This window comes from Galeopterus variegatus, unplaced genomic scaffold, assembly GCF_000696425.1.
Source record: "Galeopterus variegatus unplaced genomic scaffold, G_variegatus-3.0.2 Scaffold3383, whole genome shotgun sequence".
NCBI classification, from domain to species: Eukaryota; Metazoa; Chordata; class Mammalia; order Dermoptera; family Cynocephalidae; genus Galeopterus; species Galeopterus variegatus.
In genome coordinates this window covers 158,170-164,112 of record NW_007729494.1, presented here as the reverse complement: position 1 = coordinate 164,112, position 5,943 = coordinate 158,170, and the positions used below count along the sequence as shown (strand labels likewise).

General features: G+C 37.6%; 1 pseudogene; it reads left to right on the top strand.

Annotated features, from left to right (window-relative positions):
- The window catches only part of LOC103600560, a 26,151-nt pseudogene extending 21,334 nt beyond the window's left edge, over nt 1-4,817 (top strand).
- Nucleotides 4,818-5,943: the final 1,126 nt, after the last annotated feature.

The window sequence follows — 5,943 nt, the reverse complement described above, 5'->3', positions numbered from 1 at the left end:
AGGAGAGACCAGCCCCCCCCCCCACCTTGATATGTGAGGATACAGCAAGGTTGCCATCTGCAAACCAGGAAGAAACCCCTTACCAGAAACCAAATTGGCCAGCACCTTGATCTTGGACTTCCCAACCTCCAGAACTGTAAGAAATAAATTTCTGTTGTTTAAGCCACCCATTCTATGATATTTTCTTACAGCAGCCTGAACTAAGATACTTAGCAAGCCTGAGTAAGGCCAGCCAAGCCACATAGCTAGTGAGTGGTAGTGCCAGAGCTTCAATAAGTGTCTGATGCCAACACCTGGACTTCTTCCATAAAACCATGCCGCCACCCAATGTTAGAGGTAAGCAATTTGGGTTTCTCCAGACAGAAAGTTCCCCCAAGCCAGCCAGACCCCAGCTGGTACATTTTGTTACCTGTGTTACTGTTACCATATGTAAGTTACTTGACTTCTCTTCTGTGCCTTGGTTTCTTCATCTGTAAAATGTGTCTTATAATAATACCCTATCTCAATGGGCTGTTACGAGAATTATATGAAGACTTACAAAGTGTTGAGAATAGTGCCTGTCATATTGTAAATTGTATTTACTTTATTATTATTATTACTATTTGTAACCCTGGAGTCAACCCAGATTAGTCTTTGGGAGATGAGAGGAAAGAGCAACAGATATTATATTTTCAGCACAGATTCTAAGACTTATGTAAAATAATACTAGTATACGACTTGTGGAATATTAACCTTGTTCACTAAAACTCATCCCTGAGCACTTTGGAGCAGAACTTGACTAGTCACCCAACAGAATCACCAGCGTAGAAAATGCATCTCAACTCACTTTCATCCTTACCCCCACTTCTGCCCTCCTGCCCCATCCCCAGGCGATCACTCATCAGAATCTTTGGGGCAGCAGGGTGTAAGGGGGAGGGAGGAAATCTCTCCTTTGAACAAGTATCACAAGTGATTCAGATGTGCATCATTCTAATCTAATCTATTTTAAAAACAAGAAAAATGAGTCCTAGAGGGGTCAAATGATTTTCCAATGGTTCAGGCTCTTTCTACCATAAGGCACTAACATTCACTCAAACGCACTGCCTGATTACTTCTGGTCTATTGCCAGGACAATTTTTGTCCTTGTCAATCAAAAGAATTATAGACTCAATAGAAATGATGAAGTAGCTCGCAGTTTCACCCCTACACACCAGGGATGTTAAGTAGCTGGGTAAGACTTGGGTGCCAAAGCCCCTCTTCCATCTGCTATGACCTAGGATAACAAACAGAGAAAAAGTAACTCACATAAGTGGGCTTGGACTCTAGGCCAGTTGTAAATACTATTAAGATTCTCCATGTAAACATGTAATTTATCTTCTATTTGGCTTAGTCCTGGTTGAAAGATAATCCTAGGTTACCCTTTTGAAAAGCTCCTTATCTCTCTTTTGTATTTTTAAGCAGATGTGACCCTCTTTTTCTGTTGTTTAGGCTGCTGTTGACCCTGGGGTTGAGGCTGGTCATCGATCCTTCAGAAGACTTCCAAGTTGTTCATTTACTTATTATCTGACAAGCTTAACTGTGCTTGTACATTTACCAAATGGTTTTCATAGCAAAAATGTTTCTGTACTGTTGACTTGTAAACATGGCCTTAAAGTCAAGAGGGTCTTTTTTACTTAGAGATCGCAGGTATTTCAAGAAATCTAAGACCAAAAAAAAAATCTCTTCAAGATTCTCACAAAACCAATCTGTGGATATGGTCTAACAACTGCCTTAACTACTGTTTAAAAACATAGGAATTCAACAATTTTTTTAGGGTAATTTCTGAGTATCTCCCAGGGAGGGATAGCTTATAAAGTGTGGGAAACTGTTGTAGCCACCGAGAGAAAACTAAGGGAATTGTTATAAATACAATTACCCAGTCAGCAGCGAAGTTGGAAGTATGCCTATTGCTAAGAAGGATGTTCCTACTTTCCTAAAAAAGGAAGAAAAAAATTAGCCATAGGGACTTGTTGTTACTTTCTGATACAGATACTCCCTGTGTGGAATCTTTCCTTTGGGTTGCCAGGAGTGGGAAATTGGAGGGACAACGTAATCATTTTTTTAACCTGGTGGTTTTTCCAACCAAAGCCCTAAGGGGAAAGAAATGTTCCTATAGCAAACATCCTGTACTTTCTTTATCCTAATACTCATCAATCATGTAATTGCTTCTTCAATATCTGTCTTCCCAATTGGACTATAAATTCCATGAGAGTGACTATGTTTTTCTTACTCACCATTGTGTCTCTAGAATAGAGGCCTAGCGCATATTTTGATGTCCAATGAATATGTTTTGGATAAAATGTTGAATAAATTATGTTGAAGCCATCACCTTCAACAGGGAGGATGGGAAACATTGAGATTTAAATTGTAGATGAAGCCACTATATGGAGTTGGTGTTGCTGTATGAGTACAAGGTGGATGAGTTTATAATGAAATTAATTAGATGAAACAAGGGGAATTTCTAGTTTTGAAGGCAAAAACAATGAAGAACCTGATGTTGATAATTATTAAGAACCATAGAGAAAAATGCCAAATTGCACCTAGGCCTGGTTGCCTTGAAACATCTTTTATCTATTATATAGTACATAGTAGTGTTTTAGGTTCAGTTTATTTTAACAAAGGGGGCATTAGATTATTTTAAAGTTCTAGTATAAAAGTAGTCATATCTGTGGTTTAAACTGTATAATTTCTTTTCTTTTCTTTTTTTTTTTTTAAAGATGACCAGTAAGGGGATCCCAACCCTTGACTTGGTGTTGTCAGCACCACGCTCAGCCAGTGAGCCAACTGGCCATCCCTATATGGGATCTGAACTCGTGGCCTTGGTGTTATCAGCACCACACTCTCCCGAGTGAGCCACGGGCAGGCCCCTAAACTGTATAATTTCAACAACACAATTAGCATTCTAAAGCCATCCAGGCTAGTGCAATATCATTGCTGGTTTTATTGTTGATTAAATAAAGCTCTTGAAAAAATAAATCTCTGAAGTTAAACATATGAGTGTCTGCAATAATGTTGTAAATACTATCTTCTTAAAAAATAAGAGAACAATATCATTTCATAGAACAACCTCTTTTGATGGGATGAATATCTGAAAACACGACGATGAAAGAGTCAAGTTGAAAAATGGTTGAGAGCATATCTCTGTCAAACTTCAGTCCCTTGATAGTGCTGTTTCTTTTGAAGAATATTGAGAGTAATTGACTCAGAATTGTGATAGCAGGTTAGGATCAACACTGGAGAGTTATGATCATGTAAAGTAAAGGAGACAAATATACCCACAATGACTTTTTAGTTGAAGAATTTTTAATAGACTATATTTAGAATAAAAAAAGATCATTGGGAATAATGTATGTCTGCCAATTTAAATATTTTCAGAAATGTTTTCAGAAAATTCATAATATGACATCTTTATTGAGGTATGATGACATACAATAAACTACACGTATATAAAGCATACAATTTGAATGAGTTTTAATATACATTCATACCTATGAAAGCATCACCACAATCAAGATAATTCATCACCCTCAAAAGTTTTCTCCTGATCTTTAATTATCCTTCACTCTCATTCCTTACCCGAGGCAAACTGATCTACTTTTTTTAAAAAATTGTGATTAAAATATATATATGTATATATATAAATATAGCATAAAATTTACCATCTTAAGGAAATAAAGAGTAGAGCAGAGATTAATAAAATTGAGAAGAGAAAAATCATTAAAAATCAATGAAACTGGGCCGGCCCGGTGGCGCACTGGATAGTGCGCCGCTTGGGAAGCACGGCGGTGCTCCCGTCCGAGGGTTCGGATCCCACATACAGACCGGCTCCCGCTCACTGGCTGAGCGAGGCGCGGGAGCAACACCGAGGCTTGCGATCCCGTTGCCGGTCCCCGGTCCGGTACGGGGGCAACACTGAGGGTTGCGATCCGTTGCTGGACACAGAAAAAAGACAAAAAGACAAAAAAAAAAAAAAAAATCAATGAAACTAAGAATTAGTTTTTTGAAAAGAGTAACAAAATTGAGAAACTCTCAGATTATTTAAGAAAAAAAGAAAGACTCAAACAACTAAAATCATAAATGAAAGAGGGGACATTAAAACTGATACCATGGGGGAAAAAAGGATTATAAGAGAATGCTGTAAACAATTGTATGCCAATAAATTGGATAGCCTAGAAGAAATGGAAAAATATCTAGAAACGTACAACCTACCAAGATTGAATCAGGAAGAAAAAAGTCTGAAAGACCAGTAAATAGCAAGAGGACGGAATCAGTAACCGAAAACCTCTCAACAGATTCCCTGGCTTGAGACTGTCCAGGCAAGAGCATCAGGAAAAGACTAGAGATCAGTTTGTAAGAAAAAAAATAGAAGCCATCTTTTGAAAACCTGGATGGCAGGTACTTCATCAGTTTGTAAGACATGAGTCCAAAATAGCTAGGAGTTTGGTTCTTGAAAGATCTCTGAATTCTGTACACTTGACATGGGCAAGTGATGAGGGAGATGAAAGGAAAACATTCAGTAACAATACTTTCTCTGCCAACAAATGAGATACGGCAATAGGGGAAAGTGAGCTACACCAAATGGGTGATGTCAGTGAAAAGACAGTGTGGCACAGAATATCAGTATTTCTGTCAGGTCTGAGAGATGTGGCATCTCAGTGTGTGAAAAAGGGGTCCAGAATGGTGGAAGGAAAGTAAACTATGGCGAATACTTGGATAAAAACAATATGAGGCAACAAGCAACAACAATCATAGCTAATGACATTATGAATCTGAGGGACCAGACAAATGAGAATGGATGATTCTTCTTTGGCCATAGTTTGATATAGTCTCCAAATCATGTATACAGATTTCCAAATCATGTATAATTTTTATAGTTTCTAAGGACAAGAATTAAAATATTTTATTTTAAAAGCAGAAAAAAACTCCCAACCAAGAAAAGCCCAGGACCAGATGGTTTCACTGATGAATTCTACCAAATGCCAGACTGGCCAGTTAGTTCATTTGGTTAGAGTGTGATGTTGATAACATCAAGGCCAAGGATTTGATCCTCGTTACCAGGTAGCTGGCAAAAATTAAAATAATAGTAATAATAATTCTACCAAATATTTAAAGAAATATTAACACCAATCCTCTTCAATTTCTTCCAAAATATTGAAGAGAAGGGAGCACATCTAAGCTCATTCTGTGAGGCCAGCACTATTACCCTGATGCCAAACCCAGGCAAAGACACTACAAGAAAAGAAAACTACAGACCAAAATCCCTGATGAATGGTGATGCAAAAATACTAGCAAACAGCATTCAGCAGCACATTAAAAGACTTATATACCATGACCAAGCAGGATTTGTTCCTGGAATGCAAGATGGCTCAACATACAAAAATCAATCAATGTAATACACCACATTAACAGAATAAAGGATCAAAAATACATGATCATCTTAATTGATGCAGAAAAAGTATTTGATAAGATCAACATTCCTTTATGATAAAAACACTCATCAAACTAGAAATAAGAGGAAACTACTTCAACATAATAAAGACTATATATGAAAAGCCCACAGCTAACGTCATACCCAGTAGTGAAAAACTGAAAGCCTTTCCTTTAAGATCAGGAACAAGACAACAATGCCTACTCTTCTCACTTCTATCCAACATAGTATTGGAAGTCCTAGCCAGTGGAATTAGGCAAGAAAAAGAAATAAAAGTCATACAAATTGGAAAAGAAGAAGGAAAATTATCTCTGTTTGCAGATGACATGATCTTTTATATGGAAAACTCTAAAGATTCCATACAAAACACTGTTAGAACTAATAAACAAATTCAGTAAAGTTGCATGAGGCAATATCAACACAAAAATCAATTGTGTTTGGGGCCGGCCTGTGGCTCACTCGGGAGAGTGTGGTGCTGATAACACCAAGGCTACGGG